Source organism: Dendrobates tinctorius, unplaced genomic scaffold (assembly GCF_039654945.1).
Source record: "Dendrobates tinctorius isolate UK_male_01 unplaced genomic scaffold, ASM3965494v1 ptg000125l, whole genome shotgun sequence".
NCBI classification, from domain to species: Eukaryota; Metazoa; Chordata; class Amphibia; order Anura; family Dendrobatidae; genus Dendrobates; species Dendrobates tinctorius.
In genome coordinates, this window is record NW_027361793.1 from 3,278,802 (window position 1) to 3,294,766 (window position 15,965).

General features: G+C 41.1%; 1 long non-coding RNA gene across 1 annotated transcript in view; it reads left to right on the plus strand.

The window, feature by feature from the left end:
- Positions 1-2,588: 2,588 nt before the first annotated feature.
- Positions 2,589-15,965, plus strand: part of LOC141047015 (uncharacterized) — a 105,465-nt gene continuing 92,088 nt past the window's right edge. Inside the window, exon 1 of the long non-coding RNA XR_012219727.1 lies at positions 2,589-3,069. This is a non-coding gene — a long non-coding RNA (uncharacterized lncRNA). The remainder of the gene's footprint in view (positions 3,070-15,965) is intronic.

The following is a 15,965-nucleotide window of genomic DNA, read 5'->3' on the forward strand; positions in this document are numbered from 1 at the left end:
GCCAATCACCTCAATGCCCTTCTCTAAGATGGTGGTGGCCGCTGCGCATGTCATCGCGTTGCCCACAGTGTGTGCCCTCCATCATTGGCTGAGAAAAGGCGCTGAAAGCATCATTTGAAACGTGACTTTGGCGCGCTGATCGGCGACCTCATGGCCGACCTCGCGCTATGGTCGGATTTCGATCGGCGAAACCAGACTTTGGCGAAAGTCGACGATTTTTGAATCTGACCGACCTGTTTCGCTCAACTCTGCTCAAGACTCATGTGTCTTGTACAGATTGCTCCTTTTTACCTACTGATCATTGTAAGAAATACAAGATTTTGGAAGAAAACAGCATAGTTTCTCCTGGTCTTTCTACAGTTGCAATGGCGGTTAAGTTAAACTGTCTGCAAACACCTGGTGGTGTGAGTACGAGTTATGCAATTATCTAAGAAGCTGATAATTAGAACACTTGGGATTTGCAGCCATTAGGAGAGGCCAAATATATTCAAATTTGATTTAAGGCAAAGGCAAATCAATTCTCCAAGAATCTTAACACTGCAAAGCCTCCTAATTGCCCAGAAAACATATATATATAACACTGAGTACATGAGGACTGTATTGAACCCCTTTGAAGGTTTTTAATACAGTATAAACATAGCCATGTATTGGTAAGTGGATGGTAAGCGGTAGTAACCAACAAACTGTTTTAACCCTTAAAACCCCATGATGGATACAGGGGACTTTAAGAAATTAGGTGTCAGGGACATTGGAGGAGTCTGAGAATCAGAACCTGCTTCACTCAAGGCAATTTCTGATTACGGTATATTATATAGCTATCAATTGGCTCTAACAGCAGTGATTGATATGCCTGCTGTTAACTATTACTATTAACCCCTTAAATTCCACTGTCAATAGCAATCCAGCCAGGACATTAGTTCAGGTATCAATAGGCTTCCCTGCTGGTATGACAGCCTTGACACTCGAAAGGGAATGAACAAACCAGGGGAGATGTTCAACATGCACACCACATGTTCCTATACCTTGATCAATTTGTACTATCACATGTGAGGAGGACCAGAGTGCGGAAGTGGATGATGAGGTGGTGGTACACTACCACAGATGACACTAGACCCCACACAGTACCAAACCCCAGCTGGGACTTCTGTTTTCTATTTGTCTAGTACAACTTATTGGTGACTTTCTCTACTTCTTAAGTGAGGTTTGATAAAGACCCGGATCTGGGTCAAAACGTTACCACGTTTCCCTCGCTACTTTGATAATTTTCCTGTGATGAGATTATATTGTACACAAAGTAAACTCTAGTGTTTTCTATCTGCAATTGTAGCAAAATTTTGACTGTTTTGGCTGTTTTCTGTTATGAGCATTTGGCACTAGTTTGATGAGGGGAGGGGATTTGCAGAGCTCTGAGGCGCAGCGTTCTTGTAAGCACAGCACAGCAGTCAATTTTTTTCCTAACTTTATGTGAGTACATTGCAGCTAACCAATCAGGGCACAGGAAATACCCACAATGTCCTGACACAATAGCCTGACACTCAATTTTTTTCAAAGAATTAACCCCTTAATTTAACACCTACATGTCCCAAATTTTACACACATACCCTAATCTAATTATTAGTTAAAGACATATAAAAAACTAAATGAAATAATATGGTATACTGTATGTAAACCATGTGTCATTTCATGTCGGGTTCTGTAATGATTTCACACAAGCCGACAAATGAATTAACGGCTTTTGTTCAATCATATTGTGCAATATAAATATATATACATATACATATATACATGTAAAATATATATATATATAATATACATACATATCATATATAAACATATCTACTATATAATCATACGCACGCTTCCATCGGGAGATCTGCGGCATGGGGAGAGAGAGAGAGAAAGAGGGAGAGAGAGAGACAGAGAGAGATTCTAGAATACCCGAAGCATTAGAATCGGGCCACCATCTAGTAATATATATATATATATATATATATATATATATATATATAATCTAGACATATAAAATATATATTGTAAATATATATATATATATATGTCAGTGACAAATGCAATTAGTATAGTGTTGCTGTCTATAAATTATAGGGGGACCTCACGCCATTTTATTCCTGGAAATCATCATTTATTTATTAAATATATGTCCCTAATTTAGAACAACACTAAATATTAATCTGATGTGTGATCAAATCACCTGTTAGAGTCAAGTCCAGAAAATTTAATTAATTGTGAAATTTGCAACAAACAGTATGTAGGTTGCACTATGAATACTTTAAAAAAAGGATCAGAAAACATTTGATGCAGTTAATTTGCCACCAGTAGGAGCCTCTGTAGTTTCCTGACATTTTTCACAAATACATGGGGGTGATGTTAAGGGTTTTTATTTTATAGGCATTGAACAGGTTAAAAAACCAGAAAGAGGGGGGAATTATCCCAAAAAAATTCTTGCAAGAGAAACAAATGGATGTTTCTTTTAGATACAAGGTTACCGCATGAATTCATTAATAGAATGGATCTAGCAATACATTATAAATAATTTCTGATATCATGTTTTTCCAAGTAGTGTTATTATATCTCAGTCATAATGTTTTCATTATATAACACCGTTGTATTAATGTAATAATGTGTGTTTTTAATTATTTCTTTATCCTGGTCAGATAACTTTGTTAGCGCAGGTACTGTTCACACTGATGCTTTTTTTCTCTACTTGTTTCCGGAAGCTATAGAGTTAACATTGAAGGATGTTATCCACACCTGTTACTACTTCTTGATTATGAGGTTAAGAAATGTTTTTTTACTTAAGAATGTTGGAGTATTCCAGAAGCAGTTTGAGACCGTGAAGAAGGCGGCAGTTGTTACCGCTGAAATGCGTAGTCTGTTCAGCATTATGTCTGCATCTTGTTACTGAACTCTGGATTATTTAAATTATCTGCAATAAAAATTCTTGGATTTTATTATACCACGTGAAGTTTCCGCTTGCTGGACTTTTCTGCCTTGATTTCTACATTGTTGGACTTGTTCCCAGTCTTGGTCCGTGCAGCACAGAGGAAATAGGTATGTTCTAATTTACCATCCAGAGCTCGGAGGTTAGATGGTCTATGTGTTGTTTTGCTATATATATATATATATATATTATATACTAGATTATGGCCCGATGCTATCGCATCGGGAGGATGCGATAGCATCACACCTCTTGCCATGTTAACCCTCAACACACACACTCCTTTCACCATCTCCACTCACTCTTTCACTCCACATACGACCCCTTCTCTCACTCCGTCTCTCATACTCACGCCGTCATCGCCGCTGCTCCACGATCCCCGACATCTTCTTCCGCCGGCGCCATCCTGGATCCAGACGTTGTCCACGCCAGCGACATGTTCTTGCGGCGACGCCATCTTGAGTATCGTGAAATCCCGCGATACTCAAGATGGCGTCGCCGGAAGAACATGTCGCCGGCGTGGACGACGTCGGGATCCAAAATGGCGTCGGCGAAATCTCGCGAGTTTTCGCCGACACCATTTTGGATCCCGACGTCGTCTTCGCCGGCGACATATTCTTGCGGCGACGCTGTCTTGAGTATCGCGGGATTTCGCCGATCCAAAATAGCGTTGCCGCAGGAACATGTAGCCGGCGTGGATGCCGTCAGGATCCAAAATGGCGTCGGCGAAATCTCGCGACATTTCGCTGACGCCATTTTGGATCCCGACGTCCTCCACGCCGGCGACATGTTCTTGCGGCGACGCCATCTTGACTCTCGTGGGATTTCGCCAATCCAAAATGGCGTCGCCACAAGAACATGTCGCCGGCGTGGAGGACGTCTGGATCCAGGATGGCGCCGGCGGAAGAAGATGTCGGGGATCGTGGATCAGCGGCGATGACGGTGTGAGTATGAAAGACGGAGTGAGAGAAAGGGTCGTATGTGGAGTGAAAGAGTGAGTGGAGATGGTGAAAGCTGAGAGGATTGTGTGTGTTGAGGAGGAGTGGTGTGTTGAGGGTTAACATGGAAAGAGGTGTGCGGTGACGTCACCGGTTGCAACTGGACAGAAGTTGTTACAACCGGAAGCTGCTTAGGGCATTTATTATTATAGATATATATATATATTCTCTATGTCTTCAACATAATATATTCTATATATATTATTTTGTGTGTGTGTGTGTATATATATACAGTATATATATATATATATATATATAACATATAAATTATAAAATTATATATGTTATTTTATGTGTATATTTTTATAATTGTGCCCTGTGCAAGCAATATCAATATACACCCAAGTCTGCTACCAATAATGGCCAGCAGATTAGAGTCAGAAACCATGAGGATGATGAGTGTAGCTCACTTATCATCACTCTCACAACAGTGGCACCGTCCTGGTACAAGGGACTGAGGACAATCTGGAGCAATTTGAAGACAGATTCTCTCGATAATAGTGATGAGCGAGCACTAAAATGCACTGGTGCTTGTTGCTCGGGTCGAGCAAATTGGAATACTCCGATACTTGATCCGAGCAACGAGCCCAATGTAAGTCTGTGGGAAAACCGAGTATTTTTATCATAACCCCCCCGGGGGTTCTTTGAAAGTCTAAAAATATCAGAAAATGATAGAAACAGTGCTCAAATGACATGGGAATATCATGGTGAAAACCCCTGGAAGCATTTCTGACTTCCAGGTCACTGCTGTGACCAATGTTGTCGGAGTGTGACGCCACTTTTACCGACGCACACTAAAACATACAAAAAAAACCAAAATGAATTTTCCAGCGAGATATGTTAAGGAACATCCTTTCCAGGGTAATTACTTTTATATAAGGCAAAATGAATAACGCAAAGCAAAAATGTTCCTTCACCACTTGGGCTATGCTCACACGTAGCATTTTTGATGTGTTTTTCAACTTTACCATTGCTTTCAACCAAGAAAAATGCATTCACTGGGAAATGTCACTTTAACAGTTTACAACCTTATTTGGCCATGTGGTGTGTGACACATCATGAGAAACACCCTGTTTCATTTATGAAGGAGGGACTCTGAGAGTCACAAAGTCTATTCTTAGAGGGCCAGCAGTCTGCCCTCACTATTCTTAGGGAGCCATCAGCTGGCTATGCTTTGTTGTTCCCATTATTAAACATTGGGTGTCTTATACTGTTATTGCATATGTAGTGAGTGGCAGGGCTGCCCAAAATTTGGCGCACCCCAACAACCCATTGAACAGACATCATGGATGACCACATGCAACCATAGTTCCCAGTATTCACTTGGTACTCCCATACTGTTTGCTTATGCATTGAATGCAAGGCCTGCCCTGCACCAAAGTTACACACACCCCAATAAGCCTTTGAACACACGTACTATGTATTCTATGTGTATATATCTATTCTATCTATTCATTTCTGAGCTGTCAGTGTTATTTTACAGTAGCTGCATATGAATTGCCGGCTTTTCAAAGGACACTGATGCGTATAAATCGGACAGCACTCGCATGGTCCGAGTGCTGTCCGATTTTTTTCATCTAACCCATTGACTTCTATTGCAGGATGCGATCCGATTTGCGATTACAATCGCAGCATGCTGTGATTTTTTTTTTCCAGCCCGATCTTGATCAGATCTGAGCTGGAAAAAATATGCTGATGAAAACACCATCATAGATTAACATTGGTACGAATTCAATTCGATTTTTTATCGGATTGAATTAGTCTGTTTTCATCGCAAGTGAGCATGAGCCCTTATAACGTTCTGACTGTGGTAAAATTCATAAGGCAGCTTTTTTCTTCAGGCCCAGTATAATTACAGCGATACCTCATTTATATCTTTTTTTATGCTTTGGCGCTTTTACACACTAAAATCTATTTGATAGAAAAAAATAATTATTTTTGTATCGCTTTATTCTGAGAGCTATAACTTTTTTATTTTTCTGCTGATGGAGCCATATGGCGGCTTATTTTTTGCGGGACAAGATGACATTTTCAGTGGTACAATTCTTATTCACATCTGTCCTTTTGATCACATTTTATTTTTGTTCAGCGGTATGCTGATAGGGTATTGTTTTCTGCCTCGTTTTTATTTATTTTTTTGCGGTGTTCACTGAAGGGGTTAAGTAATGGGACAGTTGTGTAGGGCGGGTTGTTACGGACACGACAATACCAAATATGTGTACTTTTATTTTTTTTTTTATTTATATTAATAAATGTATTTAATGGTAAAATATTTATTTGTTTTCTTTATTTGGGGATTTTTAAAAAAAATTTTACACTTTATAATATTTTTTTTAACTTTATTACATTGTTCCTGTATGGGACATTACTTTATAATGTCAGAACGCTGATCTGACACTGCACAGTAGAGTGTCAGATCAGGATCTGACAGGCAGTGAAGGAAGCATACCGGCACCAGCTCTCAGCAGGCATTCATAAGCCACCTCTCCCTGCAGGACCTGGAAGGACCCCGTGGCCATCTTGGAGCTGGGGGTCTCCATGGAGAGCATCACAACATCACGATCACTTCATGATGTCCTGGTGGGAGTGTGCAGGGAGTCCCCTCCTTGTGCGATGATTTGTTATACCGCTGTTACTACTGACAGTGGCATCAGAGGGGACATTGCGGCATGGTGTCAGCTGTCACATACAGCTGGCACCCATACCCGGTCGCCTCAGTGCTCAGTGTGAGGCTGCAGCGATCGCGGCAGCATACTAGTAGTGCTCTGGGCAGAAATGCAGTTCCCACAGAGCAGTACTAGTACGGCGAAGGTCTAGAAGCGCTTTTTAGTACGATCAACAAAAAACATATCCATCAAGTGCAAATGAGGTTTGGGAAAGGAGTATGGGGGCATCCATAATACATGATCCAGTTTGCCTTAAAAACATGTTTTTTTTTTCTCCTGAACTCAAGAGTTTATTGACTAGACCATTGTTTCCCATCTTCTCTCCTCACAAAACCCACAGGTCATGTTTTCAGGATTTGTATAGTGTTGCACAGGTTAGAGAATTTCTGATGCCTTGCTGATACTTTCATCACCTGTGCAATACTAAGGAAATGAAAGTATTTTACACATGTACATTAATATTTATGTAATTTTCTTCTAAAAAAAAAATGCTTCAAAACCTTTTTTTTAATCAATGATGCTTTACACTAAGACCAGTTCCAGGAGTAAGCCATTCCCTAAATCAAACAGTAAGAATAAGAGGCAGCACACTCCTCAATTTCATAGAACAGGTTCAAACAGCAACATATCCCGATTCAGTGATCATTTAACTATAAGAAAATAAATAATTCTTCAGCTTTCCAGACAGCGTTCCTATTGGAGATTACATGTTCTGGGTGATATGGGGCCTTTTCTTAATGTAAGTGACAATTAGATAACGGATGGACTGGGATAATACGGAGTCTGAACCACTCACACAAGATAGGATGGAGCCAAGGACCAGGTGACCGCATCATCTGCATGGTGTAGCAGAAAAGGAGGTCTGCAGGGAAAGTTCCTCCAGGCTCCTTGAGTCCAAGTTGTATCTTTAGCTGCCAAAATTGAAGATTTTCTACTCTCTATGGTCTCCACTTCTGATTGTTATGTGAGAGCAGACTAAAGCTTTGGGCAGGTGGACTGGCTATACTTCTATGACCTGCCCCAGTAACAAGATGTTTACTCCTCAGGTTCTCCATATCTTTAAAGTTTTCACTATGTGGAAATTTGAAGATAGCAGTAGATTCTGACACCCTCAATGTTATGGACTGATAGGTGACATCAATAGACATTAAGTAATATATTGTAATTAAGCCAGCTACCGATTAATTCACAATCCCAGATCACATTTATTGATGCCATTCAGTAGCCATAGTCCTGCTCCACCAGCACCAACAGCATCCATATGTCCTTCTGCCTGGTCCGCTCTCACTCTTCATTCATCTCCAAACATTAGCCCACATCGGTGGCTCGGTATAATTAAATGATTCAATCCTGCTATTATAGTAGCACTTGGAGCCAGGTACCCTTGAAGAATCCCTCAATCAGTGCATTTCCCAGGGTAATTTGTGCGCAAACATTACTCTGGCTCTGCTGGCGCTTGACCTCAAGTCAAGGGTCAGCAATATCAGTTAAGAATGTAAAGATTGCTTATATAGAAGAATGCTTTAAAAGAAATAACTGAGAATTTAATGTTAGAATGATTTGTATGGCTGAACTCCCACCAAACATCTTAAATACTTAGAATGCATTATGCAACAGCTTTGATAGCAAGGAAGTAAAACTAAGATCCAGAGACATTCAGGAACTGATTTTTTTTCTGTAAACTAGAGAAAGCCAGCACATACTAAGTTATCATTCCTAAGTGACTTCTTCTAAAAGATAAGAAATAATAGAAAAAATGCAGTTTCAAAATTCGTAAAAAATGATTTTAATTTCATTAAGTGCATTGTGTGTTTTCTACAGCATTTATAGCTGTAAGCGGAAAAAGCAATTATTAACACCTTTGCAACATAGGAGTCATTTATTAATTTGACTCTAATTTCAGCCCTTGAAGCATTAAGGAATTTTTAATGTATAAAAACCAAATATAATCTTATACACTTTTTGAAGCTCAAGATATTCCACATTTAATTTCTTGCAGATGAGCAAGGAGGCAATTAGTGGAATAAGCTCGTCACTAGGGAGCTGTTGATCAAATTACGGTTCTTTCTAAGGAATAAATGCAAGACAGAAATGAATATGTTTTTCGCCTGAATGTCATGCAAATGTCTTTCCAGTGTGATTGTAATGGATGAAGTCATATATTTAAAAAGAAAAGCGGAAACGGAACATTTAACTGTTATTATACATTTACCTAACAGCCATTTAGAATTACAGGAGATTTCTACCTTTTACCTCAAGTCTAGAAAATCCATTTTCATATACATTATTAGGTAATTAAATGTTTTTTTCCCATTTCTTCTAGTTTTAGCCCATAGACTCAGTGTTTCATAAAATAAGTAACAGATTTTTACTTACACACCTTGACTTCAGTCTTACCTCTATGACAAACTAAATAAATAAGCTGGACTATAAGCTGATATACATGCAAAATGTAAGAACATGTTCACATTGTGGCCACTTCATATACAAAACCCAAGAAAAAAATTGAACATATACCCTACACCAAGTAAGTAAATAGTAATGGTATATGTCAATAACATAAGGTACTTTTCAGCAACATTTTGATCAAAAAAATCATAAAAACTATCCCACCGCGACAAAGTGTACCCATTGGGACAATCCTAACCTGCATCTAGTAACCTTATGATGTGTCAAATAATGTCAATAAGAATAAAGACAGAGCAGGACAGGGCCCGAACTGAGACACCCATCCATGAAAAGCTGACTTCATATGTATACACCATAACTATACTTTATTAATTATACATAAATTAATTACATATACAATATACCAACGGCGCTAGTGTGCAGGGTTGATTCAGCAGCGAGTAAGGAACCCCCACACCACCAGGGGTGAAAATAAACAATTTAAACAAAATGATACTCGTGCTATGAATCAAAAATATATATATATATATATATATATATATATATATATATATATATATATATATATATATATATATTTACCTGTAGGATCAAGGTAGCAAACTCATAAGCATTAGATGTTAGAGGATACTGAGTATTGATGGATCAAACTCTGAATAGGAGTGCAGTGGGAAACGCCCGATGGTTCACTAATGTGAACAGACTTTTAAACAGTAGATTCACCGCTGTGAGCGGACTTTTGCTTTTGAGCGGTAGAAGCCAGCGGCATATACTTGCTAATCGTTTAGGAAGTCTCTCAATCAGTAGAAAAAAACAAATAAAACACTGAGCTCTGTTCCGGCCGGTAACAGGCTCCAGGTGCTGGCAAACGTCCGATAATTCTCCGATGGTGATAGATCCCGCGTGAATGGCGTGAGAGCAGGGAAAAGAGCATAAATGATCGCTCACCAAAGTAGACACAGTCCAACGGCGGTCAGCATACCAGCCACATTATAGATTGTAGACACCCACGGTCAGCGTGGTGTGAATCTGGCAGGACCTGCGATGATAATCCAGATCACGAGAGACGCGCAATCACGTGATGTCTGATAACAAGAGTGCTGCTTGAGCCAAATTCCAAGGTAACTATATATATATATATATATATATATATATATATATATATTATTCTCCATTGATTTATAGCGCGAGTATCATTTTGTTTAAATAAATTAATTACACTCATAAAAATAGGTGAAAAACAAGGTGAACAAAAAAGAATGCAAAGTCAACCTGGAAATAAAGGGACTAGATGCAGAGAGTTATTAGTGACAAATGCATAAATCAAAAATTGGCATAATTCATAGAGAGAAAATTCATGTATAGAAAAGTTAAATACACGACTCACATGAACCACCTGATTGTATGTGTATATCACAAATGAGAGTAATAAAGTGCTTGTGCTGAGATTGTGGCTCACTTGTTTACTCTCTTAATGTTACCAATTGACAAGAGTAATAAGTGGAAAGAAATACCGAAAAGGTACATGTGCATACACAAGTCACAATCTAAAACACTCACCCATAGTAAAATGCAAGTGCAGAATTCCCATGGGACAGGCCCAAAGCTCATTTCACATTAGCTTTTTCAACAGGTCTGTTGTGAGTTTATTTTTCCCCCTTCATTACTGAGGCCCGAGGAACTCCCTCTTCTGGTAAAGAAAGGTAGTGAGCCTGATTATCAAACACCTGAGGCTGATGATGATGACTGGCTGAGTGGAGTTACGGACTGGATATAAGGCTGCCGACGCCCTTCTGCCCTGCGGGTGATTTCTCTGTGGGATCCTTGGGAACCAGTCTGAATTCCTGCTCCTCTAAAGCTAAGTTTGCTGCTCGGCCTTTTGCTTTTGTGCTTTGACTTTGTTTTGCTTTGTTTTTCTGGATTTCTGCCATTCCCTGCTGAGGTGTGCTGAATTCATTTAGCTCTGTCTTCTGAAAATACCTGAGTGCTGATTTAGTTTTTGAAGCCTAGCTGCTTCAGGGCCTTTTTCATATCAGCTTGTTGGCTTATGTCTTTGATAGGGTTTTGGCAGATTGCAGACAGCAGCCTTCCTGTCCTTTCCTATCTAGATAGTTGCGGGCCCCGTCTTTGCTCAGTCTATCTTTCTGTCTGTGTTAGTATTTTCATCTTGCTTCACCGTCATTATATGTTGGGGGCTGCCTATTGCTTTGGGGTCTGCTCTGGGGCAGTTTAGATTTCCCCTTTCCTTCTTTAGGCCTATGTAATTCTCCGGCTATGATCGAGGGGTCTAGGGCTTCGTAGGCACCCCCCATGGCTACTGCTAGTTGTGTTGATAGGTTCTGGGGTCTGCAATCTGATAGTTGCCAACTTCTCTGGTTTTCTGGACTTAGCTTGTATTTCTGCTTTTGCCTCCTACGGTGACTCATTCATAACAGAATCACCCGCCATACCGCAGATTCTAGGGTACTCAATAGCAGGAAAGAATTGTAAAAAAAAAAAAAAAAAAAAAAGGGTGTGTATATTTTTTCCTCTATATCTCTGAGGCCGTAGGGGGAATTTTTTTTTTCTCTCAATGGAGATAAAGCAATTGTCTGATCGTGTGGAGCAGCTCGCTGCGGAAGTGCGGGGAATTTCCGCCTACCTTGCTCATTCACATGCTGCTGAACCAAAGATTCCTACACCTGATGTATTTTTTGGGGATCGGTCTAAATTTTTGAATTTCAAAAATAATTGTAAATTATTTTTTGCCTTGAAGCCTAACTCGTCAGGGAGCTCCGCGCAGCAGGTTAAAATTGTCATCTCTTTGCTGCGTGGCGATCCCCAGGATTGGGCGTTTTCTTTGAAACCAGATGATCCTATTCTGACTAATGTGAACGCATTCTTTCAAGCTTTGGGGTTGTTGTATGATGAACCTAATGCCATTGATCAGGCTGAAAAGACCCTGCTGGCATTGAGCCAGGGTCGTGATTCTGCTGAATTGTACTGTCAAAAATTCCGAAAGTGGGCAATACTTACTACCTGGAATGATAATGCCTTGGCTGTTCTCTTTCGGAAGGGGTTGTCAGAAGCCGTAAAAGATACTATGGTGGGATTTCCTGTTCCCTCTGGTCTTGACGATTCTATGTCACTAGCCATTCAGGTTGATCGGCGTTTGCGCGTATGCAATGTGATAGAGTTTTTTCCAGAGAGCAGCGTCAGGAGTTCAGAAGGCGTAATAAGTTGTGTTTTTTCTGTGAAGATGCCTCGCATATTATTTCTGTCTGTCCTAAATGAGAGAAACGCTTTGCACACATGTTTTCTGTTGGGGGTGTTCAACTTAAGTTTCTTCTGGCTATTACTCTGATCTGCTCCCTGTCCACATTTTCCGCCAAGGCTTTTGTGGATTCGGGAGCAGCCCTAAACCTAATGGACTTGGATTTTGCTAAACGTTGTGGATTTCCGATGACACCTCTGCAGACGCCTATCCCTTTGAGGGGGATTGATGCTACTCCTTTGGCTAAAAATAAACCCCAGTTTTGGACCCAGGTGGTAATGCGGGTCGCCCCAGACCATCAAGAAAATTGCAGATTTTTGGTGTTGCATAATCTGCATGATACTATTGTTCTGGGGTTTCCCTGGTTACAGATTCATAATCCAGTTTTGGATTGGAAATCTGTGTCTGTGGTGAGTTGGGGTTGTCGGTGTGCCTTTAGTGAGGCTCCGGTGTTTTCCACCTCTCCTCAGTCGCATGATGTTCCTGATTATTTGGCGGACTTTTATGATGTATTTAGTGAGAATGAGTCTGCGTCTCTACCTCCTCATAGGAGTTATGACTGTGCAATTGAACTGAGCCCGGGGTGTAAATTTCCCAAGGGTCGGCTCTTCAATTTATCTGTACCCGAGCACGAGGCTATGCGATCCTCTAATAAGGAGGCATTGGAAAAGGGTCATATTAGACCATCCTCGTCCCCCTTAGGTGCCGGTTTTTTTTTTGTAGCAAAAAAGGATGGATCATTAAGACCTTGTATTGATTATCGTGCCCTCAACAAAATTACTGTTAAATATCAGTATCCGTTACCCCTGATTTCTGATCTATTCTCCAGAGTTAAAGGTGCTTGCTGGTTTACCAAGCTTGACCTCAGGGGGGCGTATAATCTTATTCGCATTAAGCATGGGGATGAATGGAAGACGGCGTTTAATACTCCGGAGGGACATTTTGAGTACCTGGTGATGCCTTTTGGGCTCACTAATGCCCCTTCTGTCTTCCAGTGCTTCATGAACGATATTTTCCAAGATTTTGTCGATAAATTTTTGATTATCTATCTGGATGATATTTTGATCTTCTCCAAGGATTGGGATTCTCATGTGGAACATATTCGGACTGTGTTCCGGATCTTGAGGGAGAATTTCCTGTATGTCAAAGGATCTAAATGCCTTTTTGGAGTACAGAGGATTTCTTTTTTGGGATTTATTTTGTCCCCGTCAACTATTGAAATGGACCCGGCCAAGGTACAGGCCATTCACGATTGGGTTCAGCCCACTTCTTTGAAGGCCCTCCAGAAGTTTTTGGGTTTTGCTAATTTTTATCGGAAATTTATAGCAAAATTTTCTAGTATTGCCAAGCCATTGACTGATTTGACTAAAAAGGGTGCTGATGTGTTAAATTGGTCTCCGGAGGCTGTTTCTTCCTTTCAGGAGCTAAAGCGAAGATTCACCTCCGCCCCGGTTTTGCGGCAACCTGATGTCTCACTTCCATTCCAGGTAGAGGTGGATGCTTCTGAGATTGGTGCAGGAGCTGTTTTGTCCCAAAAGGATCCTGTAACATCTAAAATGAATCCCTGTGCTTTCTTTTCCCGAAAGTTCTCTCCATCTGAACGTAACTATGATGTGGGGAATAGGGAACTGTTGGCCATGAAATGGGCATTTGAGGAGTGGAGACATTGGATGGAGGGAGCTAAGCATCAAGTCTTGGTCCTCACTGACCACAAGAATTTGATTTACCTAGAGTCGGCTAAGCGCTTGAACCCTAGACAGGCTAGGTGGGCCTTGTTTTTTACACGTTTTGATTTTGTGGTTTCTTTTCTTCCTGGAACAAAGAATGTCAAGGCAGACGCCCTCTCTAGGAGCTTCTTTGCTGATTCTCCTGTGGTGACCAAGCCTGCTACCATCTTAGGCGAAGGGGTAGTTCTTTCTGCCATCTCGCCCGATTTGAGACGTGCTCTGGAAGAGTTCCAGGAGGACAAACCTGAGCGTTGTCCCAGTGGAAAGTTGTATGTTCCTGACCAGTGGAAGAAGAGAATGATGTCTGAAGTTCATTGCTCTGCTTTGGCTGGTCATCCAGGTATTTTTGGTACTAGAGATCTGGTGAGTCGGTTTTTTTGGTGGCCCTCCTTGTCTCGTGATGTCAGGAATTTTGTGCAGTCCTGTGGGACGTGCTCCCGGTCTAAATCGTGTTCTCGCTCTAGTGGGTTGTTGATGCCTTTGCCTGTCCCCAAGAGGCCATGGACCCATATTTCAATGGATTTCATCTCTGATATGCCTGTCTCTCAGAGGATGACTGTTATTTGGGTGATTTGTGATAGGTTCTCTAAGATGGTTCATCTTGTACCACTCCCTAAGTTGCCGTCTTCCTCTGAGTTGGTGCCCCTGTTTTTACAACAGGTGGTTCGTTTGCACGGGATTCCTGAGAACATTGTATCTGACAGAGGAGTCCAGTTTGTGTCTAGATTTTGGAGAACTTTCTGTTCCAGGCTGGGAATTCAGTTGTCCTTCTCTTCTGCTTTTCACCCTCAGACCAATGGGCAGACAGAGAGAACAAACCAGACCTTGGAGTCATATTTGAGATATTTTATTTCTGCTGATCAGGATGATTGGGTTTCATTTTTGCCCTTGGCCGAATTTGCTTTAAATAATAGAGCTAGTTCTGCCACTTTGATGTCTCCTTTTTTTTGTAACTTTGGGTTTCATCCTCGATTTTCTTCAGGGCAGGTGGAGCCCTCTGCCTGCCCAGGTGTTGACACTGTGGTGGAGAGAATGCACCAGATCTGTGACCAAGTGGTGGATAAGTTATCTCTCTCCCAGGAAAAGGCCCAGCGGTTTTCCAACCGACATAGGACCATTGGTCCCCAGTTTAAGGTTGGTGATATGGTGTGGTTATCATCAAAAAATATTGCTATGAAGGTGGCTTCTCCTAAGTTTAAGCCTAGATTTATTGGACCTTACAAGATTGTGGAGATTATTAATCCGGTCTCTTTTTGTTTGGCTCTTTCTGTCACATTTAAAATCCATATAGTGTTCCATAAATCTTTGTTGAAGAGGTTTGTTGAACCTGTTGTTCCGGGGGTGGCACCTCCAGACCCTGTATTGGTTGAAGGTAACATGGAATATGAGGTAGAGAAAGTACTGGATTCCCGTCTGGCTAGACGGAGACTCCAGTATTTGGTTAAGTGGAAGGGTTATGGTCAGGAGGATAATTCCTGGGTCTCTGCCTCTGATATTCATGCCAAAAGATTGGTGCGTGCCTTTCATCGGGCTCACCCTGATCGCCCTGGTGGCGTAGTTGAGGGTTCAGTGACCCCTCCTCAAGGGGGAGGTACTGTTGTGAGTTCATTTTCCCCTTTATTACTGAGGCCCGAGGAACTCCCTCTTCTGGTAAAGAAAGGTAGTGAGCCTGATTATCAAACACCTGAGGCTGATGATGATGACTGGCTGAGTGGAGTTACAGACTGGATATAAGGCTGCCGACGCCCTTCTGCCCTGCGGGTGATTTCTCTGTGGGATCCTTGGAGACCAGTCTGAATTCCTGCTCCTCTAAAGCTAAGTTTGCTGCTCGGCCTTTTGCTTTTGTGCTCTGACTTTGTTTTGCTTTGTTTTTCTGGATTTCTGCCATTCCCTGCTGGGGTGTGCTGAATTCATTTAGCTCTGTCTTCTGAAAATACCTGAGTGCTGATTTAGTTT